Here is a 17,935-nt window from a genome sequence, read left to right as displayed (position 1 = left end):
TTAATTATTACTGCTTTGTAGTACAGTTTGAAGTTCGGGAGGTTGATTCCTCCCATTTTCTTTTTCCCAAGAATTGCTTTAGCTATTCGTGGGGGCTTATTGTTCCATATAAATTTCAGGAATGTTTGCTCCATTTCTTTGAAGAATGTCATGGGTATCCTTATAGGGATTGCATTGAATTTATACAATGCTTTCGGTAGTATTGCCATTTTGACAATGTTAATTCTCCCGACCCATGAGCAGGGGATATCTTTCCATTTCCTCATGTCCTCTTTTATTTCCTGAAATAGTGTTTTGTAGTTTTCTTTGTAAAAATATGGAACGCTTCACGAATTTGCGTGTCATCCTTGCGCAGGGGCCATGCTAATCTTCTCTGTATCGTTCCAATTTTAGTATATGTGCTGCCGAAGCGAGCACTAGCTTGTACAAATTCTTCATGTGCTGTATCTATCACTTATCACTTAAATCACTTAGCTTCCCGTTAGTCGGTGATTTGCTCGAGCGGGCGCCAGTAACGTCTCCATTTGTCCCTGTTGCATGCTAGTGTAGCCCAATGGCATCTGTTCGCTCCGGGAACATGAAAGGCCTCAAACCGATCATTCATGATCTTGACGAAGAAGTCTGACCATCTGGAAGGTGGGCGGCACGCGGTCTTTTGACATCCCGTGGAATCCAGTCAGTAACAGCTCTAGTCCAGTGGTTGTCTTTAAATCTCATTACGTGACCAGCCCATCTGATTTTCGACACCTTGGCAAATGAGACAGCGTCCCTGATCCTTGATCGTCGACGGATGTCAGAATTCCGGATTCTTTCTCTCATTTGAGTGAAACGTGATATTCCAAGCATAGCTCTTTCTATTCTTCTTTGGGAGACCTGAATAGCGTTCTTATCTTGTTTGCGTAGGGCCCAGGTCTCTGAGGCATATGTTAATGCAGGAAGAACAGTGGAATCAAAGAGATGTGCCCGGAACCGGAGGTTCTTCGTCCTCTTAGCTATTTCTTCAACGTTCTTGAAGGCGTTCCAAGCCTCTCTCTTCCTCCTGCGCAGCTCGGGTGCCAGGTCATTTGTTATGTTGACCTCTCGACCTAGGTCAACTCTCGACTTGCTGTATCTATGGCAATACATATATATTTATGCATACATTATGACTGTGTTTGTGGGTTGTTTAATGTTCCCATTAATATGACTTCTACTTATTAATATTCCAGTGTATTTATATTTTATTTTCTGCTTTAGTGTCTTGTGTACCTTAAATACAATCTTAAATATTTTCTTCTAGAGCTTGATGTAGATGTGGTTCAAGTAGTAGAGAACATGCCTTGCATATGTGAGGCTCAGAGTTAAATCCTCAGCACTGCAGGACCTTCAGAAGCACTGTAACATATGGCCTGTCATGGAGTGGCTCATATAATGGCAACTATAATAACACTTAATACCCATCTTCCAGGATTGCCACACCATATTTGATAGGGTTCAAATATGGTTTGAACCATGGGAACACCTACAAGGGCAATTAGAGGCCGCCCTAAAAGCCTCTATCCTTCTCGGAGAGCCTGGCAAGCTTCTGAGAGTATTCTGCCCGCACGGCCAAGCCTGACAAGCTATCTGTTGTGTATTCGATATTCTGAAACCAGTAATTACAATGGGTTTGTTGATATCATATTAGAAAGTGTTGCCTATTTTTCTAATTCCTGGGAACTTTTGCTTAATTGATGTTTTGTTCTTGGGCTTACACCATTGTGTATATATATATATATAATGTAATAGTGTACTTATTTTTGCTAATATATATTGTAGGAAAACACTGTTTTGTCCTTCCTCAGGTAGCTTAGGTTTATTGGGTCACATCCATCTGAGTGCTCCAGAGTCACTCCCATTCTTTTGTTTATTTGTAACTACTTCTCTATGCTCTCTTCCCCAAAAAGTTAATCAGCTTATTCCCCTAATCAGCTTCTGTTAATTTGTAAGTTCAGATCTTTCTAAGACACTGAACTTATATTGTAAGTTAATATTGCCTTTGTCCTCTCTTTATGTCTTTTGAATAGTTTACTTTAAAGCAATGTCCTTTTGTATCGACACAAGAAGACAGTTAATATTATGCTTTTGTAATTTGGGATTTAATTGGTTTCGAATATTTTTCACTCCCTGGCATCTGCTTTCTCAACTTAAGCCTCAGTTGCCCTCACTTTCCAGCGCCCCTAAAAACAGGATCCTGATGAGGGACTGGATGGAACCAGGGCAAGCCGTAAGCTATATGCTACCCTGGCATCGAGATGGGCCTGGCCAAAGTGCCACAATTCTTAACTAAAAGTTAAGAGCTTGATCATGACAAATGCTGTCATGATCAAAATGTCACTATGAGACTAGGACTCTGCTAGGAATAGGAAAGACTAATCTGGCCTGAGCACTGTAGTCTGAGATCAGGATGACCCCAGGAGCACAATTCTATAATCTTGCTTGAGCGGGCCCAGTAACGTCTCCATTGGAGACTTTGTTGTTACTGTGTCTGGCATATCGAATACGTCACGGGGAGCTTGCCAGGCTCTGCCATGGGGGCAAGATACTCTTGGTAGCTTGCCGGGCTCTCCGAGAGGGGCGGAGGAATCGAATTCGGGTCGGCCATGTTGGCCGCTTGTAAGGCGAACGCCCTACCCGCTGTGCTATCGCTCCAGCCCATCTTAATGCATCTCTTACTGTGTTCATACAAAATGATTAATATTATGAATAATTATATGTTTGTTGGACAAGGAGAGGAGAAACATACCCGTGGGATTCCACCCTTGGGTGGGTGGTCCTTTAGAAAGAGAATCTGTTCTAGAAGCAGCATCCCCTGAGGGAAAGAACTTTAAGCCTATTGATTGTGACCACACCTATGTGTAAGCCCAACCCCTCATGGTTTGGGGATTTAACTAGTCTGTAAGAGTGTGCTGGGGGGTGAAGATCAGATCAAGATCCAGAGCCAGAGGGAGAAGATCCAGATCCAGAGTCAGAGCCAGAGAGAGGGGTTCCAGATCCCGGGCTGGGAGAGAAGGAGAGAGAGAGACAGGAGTGAACGGGGATGAAAATGGAATAAACAGCATCTGATCAATCAACTGGCCTGGCCATCGTTTCCTCTGCCGTCTATCCCAGGTCCTGGGCAGCCCTGGCTGGGGGGAGCGGCCCCGGTCCACCAGAACCTGGGCGGCCAGGGAAAGAGCTGGTGGGGCCACCCCCTGGCCGCCCTTGGAGTTTTTTACAAAATATCTTGCTATTCATTTTTTTTGGTATTCTGATAACTTTGATAAATTTTATTTTTGAGTATCACTAAAATCTGAATTACACATTGATCTGAAGGGCTTAGTACTATCATCTCATTTTTAATGCCTATAGAATCTATGATGTTGTTTGTTTTTGATATCAGAAATTTATGTTTTTTTATTTTCTCGCTTGTTTTAGAGATTTTACAATACTATTAAGTTTTTCAAAGAGCTGTATTTTGGCTTCGATGATTTCTTATATTAAACGTCAAATTTTAATCATTTAAAATAACTCATTAATTTATTAATTTTGGTGCTTACTTTTTATTAGTTCTTCCTTCTATTTTCCTGAGATTCATGCATCTCTTACTGTGACAACATTTACATAAAATTTCCCATTTATTTATCTATCATCTATATAAAGTTGTGCCAGTAAGTTTTATAGTCCTCAGATAAGTGTGGTAGATGGACAAATAGAATATTTTTCAAGTTTTCACTGAGGGATCCAACTCCTGGGCCAATATATGTGATTTCGGGGGGGGGGGGGTGTCTGGCACTACACTGACAAAATCTTTATATGGCAGCCCTGAGGGCGGGAATTGGGGGCTTTCTTTACATTCTGCATTGCAGCAGTGGGAGGAGTCACCATCAGGGATTCGCATTCCTCTGACTGCGATGCTTCTAAGCATAGAGCACTCCCAGTCTGGTGCTGCTTCTGGAGTTCTCTTTACCTTGAGCTTCCAGCAGGTTTCTGGTTCTGGTGGGTAGGGAGGGAACGTGTACTTAAAGCCATTTTTCTTTACTAAGTGCGTAGTACATTTCCACTCCTAGTAAGTACTTCCTGTTCTCTCTTTTTCACTCCCTGGGTCCATAGAACTTCAGGAATCTCTTGTTTTGGCACTGTTGACCTGACCCTTCTATTCTGACTCAGCTGGTGCCCTCCTACGGGATACAATGGAGCAGCAGGAGTGACACTTTGTTTCTTACACTATTGCAGCCAGATTCAAGACTTTTGGTTTGTTTTCATTTTGGTTTGTTTTCTAAATTGGCTACTCTAACTCAGCTCTCAAGGTTTGGGCAGCCCCAAACAACCATACTGATCATTGTGATATTTGGGGGGAAGTTTTAATAGCACACGGTATGAGGTTGTACTCTGCATGCTGAAAAATAATAAGCCTTCTGAAGAGATCAGAATTTGATAGAAATTGACAATATTCATCATCTGCCTTTGATACAAATACCAAGTTTGCCTCCAGAGGACTTTCTCCTTCAAATAAAAATATTTTCGATCTTTTGGCCTTCAGGGAAAGAATTAGAATTTTTAATTAACTTCTCTCTTCTCCTGGAGCGATAGCACAGCGGGGAGGGCGTTTGCCTTACAAGCGGCCAACATGGCCGACCCGAGTTCGATTCCTCCGCCCCTCCCGGGGAGCCCGGCAAGCTACCGAGAGTATTCGATATGCCAGACACAGTAACAACAAAGTCTCCAATGGAGACGTTACTGGGCCCGCTCGAGCAAATCGACGATCAACGGGAGGGCCTTTACCTTTACCTTTATCTCTCTTCTCCTAAGGAATGAAGAAGTTAAAATGTTTTTTTTCTTCATCATATTGATTAAAATTTTGCTATAAATAAAAAAAATAAAAAAAGGCCTGGTTTTTCAAACAGCTTAAGATTTAGGCTAGGGGTAGAGATATTTCTTTGTGGCTAAAGTGCCTGCCTTGCTAACTTGAAGCTGAGAGTTTTATTGTCGCTTTTGCCAACCTGTGCCCAGCTTGATCCTGGCAATAGCAGTTTTTGCCTGGCAACTCTGCTGTTTATTATCAAGACAGAAGCATTTTTGCTAAAAGGCTGAAAACCCCCTGAGAACATGTCTGCATGACCTGTAAATAAAGGATGGACTTCTGTGAGCACTGTGGTTGAGTGTGTGAGCACCACTGCCAAGTGTATGTGTCCTCCCTGGATATAACAACATCAACAGAGGGAAGGGAACTAAATAAAATAGATAAAAAGATTAGGTGAATATGTTTGATAAAACAGAGTTCTGAGGATAGTAAGAAGAAATCTATAATGTTCGGGTTTTATCATATTCTTTAAAAATTTAAATACAATACAGTCTTAAATTTTCAGGGTCTGTCTTCCTACATCAGTTGTTGTTTTTGTTGTTGTTGTTGTGCTTGTTGTTGTTGTTGTTTTGACTACACTTTGATTTTTACCATCTTTATTTTGTTTTCATTATAAAATTGTGGACTAATAGATATGTCAGTAAAAATGATCTGACTTGTTTATTGTTCAGGATTTCACATGGAACCACTGTAATACTTAGATGAAAAATACTGATAGAACGGGATGCTCTTTTGCCTTTGCCTCTGTGGATTTGTGTTATTGTTCAGCAACTTGCCTTCATGAAACGGAACACTTGTGTCTCATCCATTTCTGCCCAACATTTCCAGACAGAGAAAGGATAGTATTAAAGCACAGTTCCTTCCTGACCTTTATGTAGTTGGAATAATAAAATATGTACTCTTGTGCTTCTTGTCAATCAATCACAATCACAAACATCCTGTTATTCATCGATTGCCTCTAGCAGGCCCCAGTAACATCTCCTTCATCCTGATCCTGAGATTTTTAAAAAAAGTACCATATTCAAAGCTCTTTCAGAGTTAGGAGAATGAGACCCTTCATTGTTACTGGTATTTGGCATATTGGGTACGCCATGGGGAGTTTGCAAGACTCTGCCGTGTGGGCAGGTTACATTCAGTAGCCTGCCAGTTTGTCCAAAGTAGGAATGAGATGATAAGATGTCACCTGGCCGCCAATGCGGCCGCATGGTTCCGGGAGCTGGGTTTTATAGTCTCTGAGTCTTGGCCATTGATGGGATTACACGACACCAGGAGGCCAGTTGGTGGGTGTGACCCCCGCCTACTGGAATTTGGAGGATCTGGGTGGAGGATGCTCAGCCCCGATCCAAGTAAGCTTGGAGATCTCAGCCCCAGGACCCGCGTGCCTTTATTCCTCTGCCGGTACCTTCATGTTTGCGGAGAGTGGTCTCAGCATGGTGGTGGTTGGTTCTGGAGGTCTTTGGCTGCCGGATCCCTGGTTGGGGCGAGGAGGAAAAACTCAACCTGCTCCCCTCCAAGGGGCCCCGGTGAGGACAGCCAGGTGCGGGAGGTGCTTCTTGTCACCTTTCAATTATTACTATGTCTGTGAGATTCATCCTAGCTGTCCTTTAGTATATTACCTACATCCACTAATTTTTGTACTCTACTCTTGACTTTGTGCTCAGGGATCACTCCTGGTGGTTCTAGGAAATCATCTGTAGTACCAGAGATCAAATCAGAATTGACCGCATGCAAGGCGTGTTCCTAAACCCCTGTTATATCTCTGGCCCTCTAATATTTTATTTGAAATATTTCAAACCTACGAAGATTTTTAAAGAATTGTGTAGTGAGTATACATATATTTAACCATCTGAATTCTTTTCGGATTGCTTTTATTGTGTTGCACTATGTCTTTAGCCATCAACATATTTTCTGATGCTTTTCAAATTTGCCAGCACTGACTTTAATATGCATATCTTTCCTTGTATGCTCTTGATTTCTGAAAAATTTAGTAGATGATCTGTCATGATAATCTCCACATATTTCTTTCTTTTTTTTGCAGGGGAGAGGGAAGTGTTTGGCTATACTCAGTAATACTCAGTGCTTACTCCTGACTCTGTTCTCTGGGATCACTCCTGGCAGGGTGTTGGTGACCCTACGTGTGCCTGGATTAAAGCTGGATCAGCTGTGGGCAAATACCTTACCTGCCTTGCTATCTCAGGCCAATATATGAATATTTCTGAAGGCAAAAATAATTGGAACATAGTATTTGAATTTATTATTCCTTGTTCTAATCTTTCATTGTTTGGGCTTCAATATTTTTGTCTTCAGAAGGGTCCAGTTGAGGGAGGAAAGAGTTGATTTGCAGATAGTTTTGCTTTGAGTTCGTAGAGTGAAGAGGAAAAAGAATTTAGGATTTAGAGAAGAGGAAAATGAGATGCAGCAATGCAGGAAAAAGGGTATAAGGTCTAAATTGTATTTTTGATTTGGAAAAAATAAGAAACAGTTTACATCATTTAACCCTTCAGTTTTCTCCAATGACATGCACTGTGTTTAGAGGAAATTTGGATAAAAATAGAAGACATTTAGTAAAAACCTAACACATAAGTATATAGATAATGCTTAGAATTGGTCGGTCTTCTCGTTGTTCATCGATTTGTTCGAGCGGGCCCAGTAACGTCTCCATTGGAGACTTTTGTTGTTACTGTGATTGGCTTAGAATACTTTTTAAAAAAATTTTTAAGGTGGGCATGCAAGATTGTATTTCTTTTTTTTAATTTTATTTTTATTGATTCACTGTGATACAGTAACAAAGCTTTCATGTTTGAGTTTTGATCATACAGTCATGCAACACCCATCCCTTCATCAATGCACATAATTCACCACCAAAATCCCCAGTATCCAGCCCTCCTTTCCCTCCCCCATTTCACACCTTCCCCTGACTGTGTGGCAGACAATTTGCACAATACTCTCTTTATTTAGTTATATTTAATATTTTTAGACCAGACCCATCACCACTCATACCTGCTTACAACCAATGCTAGACAATGTGTTTTGTATTGTTTTTTTTTGGATGCAATCTTGCAGCATTCTAAAATTTTAATAATTAGGGTCTGAAGAGATCGTTGCAGCAAGTTGCTTGGGTCCTAAGGTTCGTTTGTGTGTTTCTGGATGCTGGTCATGTGGGAGCTTAAGTAGACTGTGGCAGAGTGTTGCATCATCTCAGAGTCTCATTGGGTCAGGGGAAAGGAGGAGTGCCCTCTCCTCCCCTGTCCCATGAGGACTGCTGGCATTTGGCGCTACTGCCTCTCGTACCTGGAGCTTATCGCTGACTTCTAGAAAATGGTGGTTGCCGGCGTTCCTAGGGGGTAGGTGGAGGGATGGCACCTACCCCCATCTAGAGCATCCCAATGGAAATGGCCTATTGCAAAATCCAGGGCCATTTCTATGTCTGTAGCAAGTTGCTCGGGTGCAAGGTTTATTTGTGTGTCAAAATTGTATTTCTAAAATGAAGGATAATGGATTTAAAGGGGTTTTAAAGGCCATTTATTCTCAATTAAAATAGAATGTTTGGGGAAACTTTAAAAAATACTGTAGAGATTACGTTTTAATTGACTAGGTAGTGACTTGGCCATTTAATTCCCCTTGGTTTTTCTAATATGTTGCCAATTTAAGAACTGTTGATGCAGTTCAAACGTTAGGTATCTATCTTTTGCTGATACTTTTAAAGTTCAAAGAGTGATGTTTGATTCAACTTCTTGGATAACCAGCATATAATTAAGATCAAGTACAAATTAAAAAAAAATTAGTCACAAGCTACCACCTGAAAAGGAAGTATTCCAGGCATAGAGGAGTTATTTCTATAAATGGGCTGTTTTCTGATGTCAGCAAATTGACTGATTTGGAAGTTCTTTTCCTCATGAATTGAAATTATCATAGAGAGACTTCATGGGGGTGGATTATATAGAATCCCATAATAGCTGAGGAGGTCCATGTTCTTCTATTTGTTCCTGCTGCCGTCTGTGGTGATATGCTGATATTGTGGCATCAGATAAAAACAACACTATGGAGGGGACAGTTGCTATATATGTAGTGCCTGCTTTGAGAACTTGCAACTCCACAAAACCTTTTGTGTAGGCAGTCACATGGCTCATCTCAGAGTCCTTGTGAGTCTATGCTTTAAGCAAAGTGATATTTGATGAGTGTGTTTTGAATGTTTATATTTAAAGTCTTAAGCCTTTTGTGAATATATATTGTAAACTTATTTGACTTTATATTAGATTTATTTGACTATATATATATATCACGATCACGATCACGATCATCCTGTTGTTCGTCGATTTCCTCGAGTAGGCATCAGTAACATCTCCTTCTTCCTAGCCCTGAGATTTTAAAAGAGCCATTTCAATGCTCTTTCAGGATTAGGAGAATGAGATCCATCATTATTGCTTGTATTTGGCATATTGAGTATGACACGGGAAGTTTGTCAGACTCTGCCGTGCGGGCAGGATACTTTTGGTAGCCTGCCAGGTTCTTCAAAGGAAAAATAAGATAGTAAGATGTCATGTGGCCGCGAATGTGGCTGCGTGCTTCCGGGAGCTGGGTTTTGTAGTCTCTGCTATATATATTGTCATCCCCTGCTCATCAATAAAACAAAATTCACTTCCAACTTTACTAGTCATATATTAAAGTATGGTGAATTATACTAGGTCAAATATGATTTTGTCACTATCTCACATATTGGAAATTCAGAGATTCATTAGGGTATAAGCATGATGATGTTACATGGCACTAATATCCAGGGTTTTTAAGTGTCTATTCTCTGCTTTCTTCTGCATTTTCTTTGTTGCCTGATTCTTTTAGCGTCTACCATTGCTAGAATCATGTTTTTCTACTACAGGTCTGCAAACCATGGAGAAGGGACATTCCCCCCCACCTTTTCTAACATAAAAGTCTTTTTCCTCAGTATAATTGTGCCAATTTTGGTTACAACCCCACCCTAGATCACAAGTTATCAAGGATATACAATGCATTGATTATCTTAGAAATTAGTGATGAGACCTGTTGGAATTATCTTTATAAAGTTAGGGTTCTGTTGGGATGAAGAATGGAGAGAGTTGGTACTGCGTGTTGGAGAGAGTTGGTACTGCGTGTTGAAGCATCCACTAAAAATAATCACAATGGACAAAGGTCTGGGTGTACATCGCCAAGGATACAAAATACACAGAACTTCCATAAATTATGGTAAACCATTAAAAAGAATAAGTGAAGTAAAAAACTTATAAATGTCAAATAGAAGTTTAAAGCCTTTCCTTCTGTGTTATTGGGGGTGGGACGGGAAGGGAGTAAGGTTTGCTGTGATCTGATAGATTTTCTGTGACTTATGCACCTCTGGTTAGTGGTCTCAGGGAGGAGGCAAATTATATGACCACAACAAAGAAATATAATATTCTGTCTAGGTTATTGCCTCCCATGTTATGTAATAAACCTGAATGGAAGATAAAAATCCTTAAACCTGAGTGGAAACAGAGGTCTGTGCAATTTTTTGAAGCCTTACTGAGTTGAGGAGGAATTTATCTCTCACTCCTTCATGCCTTTGCATCCTACACAATGAGGCCCTGCTGCCCACAGCTGGGGGATTATTCTCCAGGAGGTGCCTTTCCTCCTCACTTTCTTCTTTTTCACTTTCTTTTTTATCTTGTTCCCTGTAGGTGTCCTCAGTGGCCTTCTGTTCCTCCTGTGGTATCTTGGGACTTTTCAAACTTTGTTCTCTCCTGTATTGTATATTTGGGTTTCAAACCACTAAGTTTTCTGTTCTCTTTGTGTTTTGTTAATTTCGTTGCCTTCATTGTATAATGAATGACAAATGATAGAACTTTCTCCTCTACTCAGTTGTATTTCCCTCACAGAGAGGAGAGGTAAGGACAAGTCCACACAGGTTGGTGCCTCTTTATCAGGAAGTTAATTTTTTTAATGCTACATCAAAGGAGAAACTAGTATTTTCTTAATATTCTAAACATAATTTAGAAACGCTATTTTTTTAGAGGTACACTGAGTGGTTCTCAGGGCTTACTCCTGACTCTGTGTTCAGAATTAACTTCCGGCAGTACTCAGGGGCCCATATGTGGTACCAGCAATAAAATCAGGATCAGCTGCATACAAGAATCTAATATTTTGTGCCAATTATATTCAAGAGAAGTAGATTTTATTTACCTTTCTACTCTAAGTGATGCTCCAGATAGTTAATACTCATCTATAATACTAATCTCATTATACCACCCACATTAAGTGCCTAAACTTGTATTGTCATTCCTGCCTAAGTGCCATAGTATTTTAATTAATTAAAACTATATAATATTTCTTCCTAATATTTCTTTTTTTAAAATTTTATTGAATCACTGTGAGATAGTTACAAGCTTTCATATTTGTGGTTTCCCTAATAATTCTAAGGAAGGACATGGCTATATTTTGCTTTTGCTTTTCACTGGCTTGTATTCAACATTTCCTCCCAGTGGCTTATTTTACTAGGCAGGCTTTCATTGGGTCTTAATAAATGGGAACTATTTTGAGTGATTGCTCTTGAATTTCTAAGTTTAGTCCAAAGCCAGTTAGGGGAAAGATAAGAGTGGGAACTAGAAAGAATGATCTATGATCTGGTAGTATAAGAAGGGGGTTTTTGATTTGGGTTTAAAGGATGAACTGTGTGGTTTATAAGAATGAAAGTTGGGGAGGTCTAGAGCTGAGGGATATGCTAGATTAAAAAACATGGAGTCATAAAATTATATTTCCCATTCAGGTAAAGGTAACTTTAAAAGACTAAAATTATATTTTGATAACTTGGTTATCCATCTGAACTCTTCCGTTTTGAATTCTCCTCCCACCCCACATTTTTTTAAAAAGGAATTTTTCCTTTTGAAGATGTTTAACTGTGTCTCATAGGACAGTGTTTCTCAGATCTTGTTTTTAATATTTGACTTGATTCTGTAGGTAGCACTGTAGCACTGTCATCCCGTTGTTCTTCAATTTGCTCGAGTGGGCACCAGTAACATCTCCATTCACCCCAGCCCTGAGATTTTAACAGCCTGTCCTCTTGTCCTTCCCAACTCTGCCATGTTGGAGGCTCTTTCAGGGTCAGGGGAATGAGACCCATTGTTGTTACTGTTTTTGACATTTTGAATACGCCACGGGGACCTTGCCAGGCTCTGATTCTGTAGGTAAGAGTGACAAATATAATTGGGTTTAATTATATTGATTTTTAAATAAATAAAGTGGATAAAGCTTATGAATTAAAGTCTCATAGTAGGGATAGGGGTTGTGGGGTAAGAATATAAAAGAGGGGGATATGGTGCCGCCAGCAGGGCAACCTGTACCTGTGGGGCAAGTGCATCAACAGCCTGATGGTGCCTTCAGACTTCCAGATACCCCCAAATTGCTGCTGTGCCTTAGGCCAGACCCCAACAACCTGGGGCCAAGTTTACCAAGAAATTAAACGGCCAAAAATTAGGTATGTGGGAGCCACACCCACAAAACAACTGCAGCTCAGCTATATAAACTCACTTATTGGCCTTATTTCAGAGACCCATAAATCGTGAAAGAGATCAAAAGATGCAGTTAGATCCATGGTGTGGAGGTAGGTGATAATCCGTGACTGAGGTCTCCAGTCCCGCTTGGATTGGGACTGGGCCTCTTCCCCCAGGCCCCCAGTTTTCCAGTAGCTTGACAGTCACACCCACAGACTACCCCTGGTGCCATGCAATCTCATCAATGGCCAAGACCCAGAGACTATAAACTAAAGCTTTTGGAAGAGAGTACCACAGAATGTTCTGACCAGGCTGTCTTCACCAGGGCACCTTGAAGGGGGTGGGCTGAGTCTCTCTCCTCTCCCCAAGCAGAGCCCCAGCAGCCGAAAAACTGAACCCGACCGCCACCATGCGCAAGGCCACTCTCCACATGCTTGGACGACTTCTCCCAAGAGGGGACAAGCCTCACTCAAGACTGGATGAACCTCACTGGAAAGTGGACAAACTGTAAAATCCAGGTATGCGGGAACCTGTGACTGAGATCTCCAAGCCTGCTCAGATCGGGTCTGGGCCACCTCCCCCCAACTCCCCAGTTTTCCAGTAGCCTGACAGTCACAACCACAAACCACCCCCCCCGGCACCATGTAATCTCATCAATAGCCAAGACCCAGAGACTATAAACTAAAGTTCCGGGAAGAGAACGACACAGAATTTCCTGGACATTTTATTCTATCTATAACAAGCAACAGAAAACAAATTGTGTAGCATTGCGTTTTCGGCAAGTTTGAGTGGTGGTGATACTGGGGTCGAAATATTGAATGTAACCAAAGTAGAGAGAGAGTGTGGGGGAAATTGTCTTCCAAATAGGAAGGGAAAGGGTTGGAACAGGGATGGGGGAGGGGGAATACTGAGGATTTAGGTGGTGGAAAATGTGCACTGGTCAAGGGTTGGGTGTTTGATGATTGTATGACCGAAGCTCAAACATGAAAGCTGTGTAACTGTTTCTCACTGTGAATCAAAAAAAGGGGTGGTGGAAAATAATATTAAAATAAAATAAACATTCTGAATAAAAAAAGAAAAAGTAATGTGGAGTTCATGTCCAATTCAACCAGCTTAATCAATGGCTGAATAAATAGCAGTACTCTCCTACATTATTTAAAAAAAAGAGTATAAAAGATGTTTTTGATGAGTATTATAATTAATAATGAATATTTGATTTTAATTGTGTTTTTAATTCTTTGTGTGCCAAATTAAAGTTTCAGAATAAAAAATAATTTCATATATTGATGATCTCTCCAAACTATCAATAATCATGGTAACGTTTAAAGTCTGAGAATATAAAACTAAAACTCAACAAATTTGACATTAATATCTGATTGTGCCTCTTCTCACTGCTTTTTATTGCTTTATATACTTCTTTCTTGCATATCTTACATTTTACTACTGAATGAAATACCATCAAAAAAGCTAGAAGATATATGCTTTTCTGTTTTGTGAAAAGTCAATGAAAATGTCTCTGACAAATTTGTTACCACACTTTGTTAGACTTGGGGCCAGCTGAAAATGCATTTTTCTCCTTTACCTTTCGATGTTAGTAGAAAATGTGAAAGAAACATGTGTAAAATATGAAGGGCACTTCCTTTGTTTTTGTTTTTGTTTTGTGTTGTGCTTACTCCTTGTTCTGTGCTCAGGGATCAATCTTGGAGTGGCCTGGTTTGGGAGACCATATGTAGTTCCTGGGATCAAACTTGGGTTGGCTACTTGCAAGTACTTTACCTACTGTCTTTGTCTCTGGCCCCAAGAGGATATTTTGTTAGTATTAGATAGGTTTTTGGTTCTACTTTCTAGCAATGCTAGAAATGCTAGAAAAAGATGTGAAAATGCTGGTTTTAATCAAACCCTGTCTAATTTTGACTTAGTGTTCTCCGAGTTCTTCAAAGAAAATTTTAACCAAATTATAATAGGATTATGAAGCCTGCACCCCAGACCACTGAGGATCATGGACACTACCTCCACTACCCAGCCGTCGCCACACTCCAGGAAGCTTTCCGGACCCGCGAGGCAGCTCTGGCCAAGACTCATGCACGACTGAAGACCCACAGAACAAGATAAGCGGAACTCTCTGAGACCTTGGACTCCAGCTCGGCAGACCCAGGGACAGAGTTTCTCTGCTTGCTCCCACCAACCACAGGATGCTTTCTGGACCCGCGTGGCAGCTCCAGCCGAGACTCACGCACGACTGAAGACCCACAGAACAAGATAAGCGGAACTCTCTGAGGCCCTGGACTCCAGCTCGCGGACCCAGGGACAGAGTTTCTCTGCTTGCTCCCACCAACCACAGGTGACAAAGGGATTCTAATCAGGAGCCCCACCCTACCCTGCCCTGTCTGCTTCCATCAACCACCCAGGGATTGGATTGCGCACAGAGGATCCACCCTACCCAAATACCTCACTGAAAGACTTCCACTATCGACACTACCTCCACTACCCAGCCGTTGCCACACTCCAGGATGCTTTCTGGACCCGCACAGCCGCTTTGCGGCCGTGTGACACATCATAAGACACTAAATACCCATCTTCCAGAATTGTCGTACCATATTTGATAGGGTTCAAATATGGTAACATCTACAAGGGTGATTAGAGGTCGCCCCAAAAGCCGCTATCACTCTCGGAAAGACTGGCAAGCTACCGAGAGTATTCCGCCCGCACGGAAGAGCCTGGCAAGCTATCCATTGTGTATTCGATATGCCAAAACCAGTAACTACAACTGGTCTCATTCACCTGACCGTGAAGGCTTCACCAACATGGCAGCACTGAGAAGGATGAGAAAGGAGAGGCCGACAAAATCTCAAGGCCGAACTAGGCTGCCACAACGAAGGAAGACAAAAATGATCATCTGTACTTTCAATGCACGTACGCTAGCATCAGATGCATCCATCGAGGACCTGATGGTACAAGCGCGAATGATCAAGTACGACATCATTGGTCTGACCGAGACAAGAAGGCACGAATCTCACCATGCCGTTTTCGACACTGGAGAAGAATTGTTCCTCGGAACATGCGATAAAAGAGGTGTGTCAGAGGCGTCGGTGTCCTTGTCAACACAAACTTGGCCAAGAGCATTGATTCATTCGAATGCCTAACAACACGAATCAGACATTTACATTTGAATAGATGTGGCTCACTGCCTGCAGTTTCTATCTTCGTTGTCTACGCACCAACATCTCATTATGATGAAAGAGAAATCAAGAAGTTCTATATGGAGCTGGAGAAGTTCTATAAAGAAGACCACACCTTCTACAAGATCATTGTGGGTGATTTTAATGCCAAGATAGGACCGAGAGATCAGCTGAAGAACTTCACATCAGGACCCATGGCCTAGAATGGAACGAACAGGGTGAGAGACTGTCTGAGTTCATCATTTCGACCAGGACCATCCATGGTAACTCACAGTTCCAGAAGGCAGAATCTAAACGTTGGACATGGGAGTCTCTCGGTGGATGATTCCACAACGAAATAGACCACATCATATTCAATTGACGGTTTTGCCTGACCGATGTCACTGTTGTCCCAAAATTTCGAACGGGATCGGACCACCGTCTCCTTCGTGCAAAATTCTACTACACAGAGCGGGGAGAAAGGGCTGCAAAGCTCAAAAAGAGAACTCCCAGAACGACCACCAACTGGGAACTCTTTGGTACTATTGCGGCAACATGGGAAGATGCCATTGTTGACAACATTGACGAGGAATATGATCGACTGTTTCAGCACCTCCATGAATGTGCAAGGAACGCCAAGAGAGAGATAGCCACAAAAAGATGCCTGTCTTCGAAAACTCTTGAGCTAATTCGCCAGCGTGGTTTGGTGCATGCCTCAGGCAACCGCAAGCTAACGTCCGAGCTTGCAAAGCAGTGCAGAGATGCGACCAAGGAAGACCTCAAAGAGAGAAGAGCAGAAGTACTGGTAGATGCGGCAGAAGCCGGGAAAAGTATTTGTAACGCCCGCCTGTTCTTTGCCAACTACAAGACCAAGATGACTGCCCTCCGACGTCCTGATGGATCCATCACATCCTCCAGAACGGCAATGGAGAAGATTATCCATGACTTCTACACAAATCTCTTCTATAGCCATGTCCACTTGCCGACATATCAAATTCCACAGGATGGATATGTAGTTCCCAATGTTCTCCCTTCCGAAATCCGACACGCCATTTCGTCAGTAAAGAAACAAACAGCACCCGGCCCAGACAAGGTCAGACCTGAACACCTGAAGAACCTGCCATCAGTACTCATCAATACACTGGCTCGGCTCTTCACTCGCTACCTGTCTGAATGCAAGGTTCCGTCCCAATGGAAAACTAGCAGGACCGTACTACTATTTAAGAAGGGAGACATCCATGACATTGGCAACTATCGCCCGATCTGCCTATTGTCTGTCATCTACAAGTTGTTCACTCGAGTCATCCTAAATAGGATTGGCAGAACACTAGATGAAGGACAACCATGCGAACAAGCCGGGTTCCGCAAAGGATTCAGCACCATCGACCATATCCACACAATAACCAAACTCATTGGGGTTTCTCGGGAGTTCAAGATGCTGCTCTGTTTAACGTTCATTGATTTAAAGAAGGCCTTTGATTCTGTTGAGATGGAAGCGGTCATTGAAGCCCTAGCCAATCAGGGCATTCAAGCCCAATACATCAAGATCCTCCGTGAGCTGTATTGCGGATTCACTACCAGGATCTTACCATTCTACAAAGAAGTGATCTTTGATGTCAAGAGAGGGGTTCGGCAGGGTGTTACCATTTCACCAAAACTCTTCAGTGCCACCCTTGAGAACATCATGCGACGACTGGAATGGGAAGGAATGGGAGTGAAGATAGATGGTCGGCAATTACACCACCTCCGCTTTGCTGATGACATTGTTTTAATAACACCAAACATCAGCCAAGCGGCACAAATGCTGGCCGACTTTGACCGTGAGTGTGGAAAGGTAGGACTACAGCTGAATCTTACGAAGACAATGTTTATGAGAAACAGCCTCGTTCCTGATGCCCCATTCGCTCTCAACGGAATGACCATCTCTGAATGCAACAGCTATGTGTACCTAGGTCGAGAAGTCAACATGACAAATGACCTGGCACCTGAGCTGCGCAGGAGGAAGAGAGCGGCTTGGAACGCCTTCAAGAACGTTGAAGAAATAGCTAAGAGGACGAAGAACCTCCGGCTCTGGGCACATCTCTTTGATTCCACTGTTCTTCCTGCATTAACATATGCCTCAGAGACCTGGGCCCTACGCAAACAGGATGAGAATGCTATTCAGGTCTCCCAAAGAAGAATAGAAAGAGCTATGCTTAGAATATCACGTTTCACTCAAATGAGAGAAAGAATCTGGAATTCTGACATCTGTCGGCGATCAAGAATCAGGGACGCTGTCTCATTTGCCAAGGTATCGAAAATCAGATGGGTTGGTCACGTAATGAGATTTAAAGACGACCGCTGGACTAGAGCTGTTACTGACTGGATTCCATGGGATGTCAAAAGACCGCGTGGCCTCCCACCTTGCAGATAGTCAGACT

General features: G+C 42.1%; 1 non-coding gene across 1 annotated transcript; it reads right to left on the bottom strand.

Annotated features, from left to right (window-relative positions):
• Positions 1-310: 310 nt before the first annotated feature.
• LOC130045633 (U6 spliceosomal RNA) lies at positions 311-417 on the bottom strand. Its single transcript, XR_008795600.1, has one exon. It is a non-coding gene; the product is annotated as a U6 spliceosomal RNA (small nuclear RNA).
• Positions 418-17,935: the final 17,518 nt, after the last annotated feature.

This window comes from Sorex fumeus, unplaced genomic scaffold, assembly GCF_029834395.1.
Source record: "Sorex fumeus unplaced genomic scaffold, SorFum_2.1 ptg000128l, whole genome shotgun sequence".
Classification (NCBI taxonomy): Eukaryota; Metazoa; Chordata; class Mammalia; order Eulipotyphla; family Soricidae; genus Sorex; species Sorex fumeus.
The sequence above is the reverse complement of the archived record's forward strand: the minus strand, read 5'-3'. Positions and strand labels throughout refer to the sequence as shown.